General features: G+C 43.7%; 1 non-coding gene across 1 annotated transcript; it reads right to left on the bottom strand.

The window, feature by feature from the left end:
• Positions 1 to 1,691: 1,691 nt before the first annotated feature.
• Positions 1,692 to 1,846, bottom strand: LOC143308027 (5.8S ribosomal RNA). Its single transcript, XR_013065048.1, has one exon. It is a non-coding gene; the product is annotated as a 5.8S ribosomal RNA (ribosomal RNA).
• Positions 1,847 to 2,268: the final 422 nt, after the last annotated feature.

The following is a 2,268-nucleotide window of genomic DNA, read 5'->3' as shown; positions in this document are numbered from 1 at the left end:
ATGCAAAAAAAAAAAAAAATAAACGAAAAGAAGCAAAAAAGCAAACACGTAGAGAAACTGTGCGTGAATCAACCTTTCGCATATTCAATTTTTCCTCCTCTCTCGTTTCAAAATGTTTGTATTTATCGTTCGATGAAACGAGCACAAGAGGGAAAAAAAAGTTGAGACACGACGTTCCCATAATTTTCGTGTTATTTCCTTTTTGCTTCAAACATTTTGCGGACTGCAGCTTCGTCGTATTGCTTTTATCAATTTTTAACAATTTCAAAGCGAAGACAACTCGCAAGACGATCCATTTCGTCTCGGTTCAATTTTAACGTCCGTCCGTATTATTTTTTGTTCCACAAGAGATTTCGAATAGGTTTCTTTATTTATCATCCCTTCTTTTCGAGCGCCACGGAAGCAAGAGGAAAAGCAAGAGCGAGAGAACATTTCGCGTATACTTCATTTAACAATTTTAACCAACACGCGATGTACTCCACACACCTCTTAGATTTAACAACTGCTTTTCTCTTCTTCTCCCCTTAGCGCAAGGGTAAACCCCATTTGTCTCTTCTTTGGAACGCAACAAAACTTTCGAGGACTGGACGACCGAGCGATGGTCGCGCGGTCTTCGCTTATCTTTAACAAACGAAGTAGTCCGTATGTATTCTAAATGTTGAAGCCTCCTAGAGCTTTAAGCCATGCGAGACATTGAAATGCTGTTTTAACGGGAGCATGCATAATTGCTGCAAACATACTTTTATCACAAGTTCTAGCCACGCCACGGAGGCTTCGAAGTTCCTTCACCATTCGCTTTCCTCTCTTTTGTTACACAGTTTTAGACTACGATCAGGGGTACCGAAACGCTGTATTGATTGTAAACAACCATTTTTATCTTGGAGCGGAGCGTTCCTTTACTCGTTAGATTTGTCTTGTCGCGTGTGTATTCGCTTTTTCGACGCTTTTTAACCATTTAACTTGTTTAGCGAAGCTAAACGCACAGACAGACAAAAAAAAAGGAACAGCATCGCGCGTCAAACAGCGACGACCCATCTGAAGCGATCTTTCATTTATACACCGTTTGTAAACAGAGAGATGTATAAAGCGCGGGGAATCATTCGAAACCCTGGGGCTATTCGAGCTTGCATTTCAGCAAATTATCATCTCAAACATTTCACTCGTTTGCTTTTTCTAAATTTATAGGAGAGCTTCTTTCGTTTATTTTTGACACACCTTTCGTAAATATCGTTTCTGGCAACGTCGGGAGCGTGGATTTCTACAAGTGAACAATCGCGCCGATCCGATAACTTCCAGCAGGATGGAGAATCTTTATAGATTATCTTCCGAGAACTCGGTGCTTTCACGGGCGGTCGTTTATAAATTTTAACGAACGACTCGCGCGCCGTGACGCACTTGCGCTAGTTCGAAGAGATATTTCGAAATTTGTTTCTCTCCTTTAACGGCCTGCATTTAGTGTATCGGTTGCGATTTTCGTCACATCGTTTCCACGACAAACGCCGACGAACTGCCCAACTATCGCTCGTACGTTGCGACTCTTTCTTTGTTTATCGTTCATTCATTCTTTCAATTTCGTTCGATAATCCCGCTCCGAAACGTTCTACTTTCGTTGAACGACGGCGAGATGTTTAGAAAGAAATGAATTACTCTTTTTTCGAGAAGCAAACGCAAGCAGTCTTTTGTTAAGAAAACGACCCTCAGCCAGGCGTGGTCCAGGAATTGTATCCGTGGACCGCAATGTGCGTTCGAAATGTCGATGTTCATGTGTCCTGCAGTTCACACGTTGACGCGCAATTAGCTGCGTTCTTCATCGACCCACGAGCCAAGTGATCCACCGTTCAGGGTAATCGTAAAATTTTGTATTTCAAACTCTTTAGATCTTTAGAGTGTTATTTTCATTATTAACACGCATCACATTCGATACCCACATCACTCTCCCACCCGGCGCGTGCGGGAGAGCGAATTCGGGCGTCGCCAACGTATTTGTTTGTTTGTTCGATCGTTGACGACACGATCGCGTCCAAGGACGGAAACCGTCGGAGAAACGCCCAGTGGCACGCTCCTCTCGACGGTCGGGCGTAAAGTACATTTAAAAACCTTGAAAAGTACGAACGCACACAAGGAATGCGAGCGCGCGTCCTGTCGCTGAATCGTGGGTTGCGAGATTCGAACAGACACACGGCCGGCGACGATCGGTCTAACTAATGGACACATAGTTTTTCAAAGACTCGCTATCGTCGCTTCTCAGCCGGTCCGTAAACAACACAC

This window comes from Osmia lignaria, unplaced genomic scaffold (genome assembly GCF_051020975.1).
Source record: "Osmia lignaria lignaria isolate PbOS001 unplaced genomic scaffold, iyOsmLign1 scaffold0125, whole genome shotgun sequence".
In the NCBI taxonomy this organism is placed as follows: domain Eukaryota; kingdom Metazoa; phylum Arthropoda; class Insecta; order Hymenoptera; family Megachilidae; genus Osmia; species Osmia lignaria.
The sequence above is the reverse complement of the archived record's forward strand: the minus strand, read 5'-3'. Positions and strand labels throughout refer to the sequence as shown.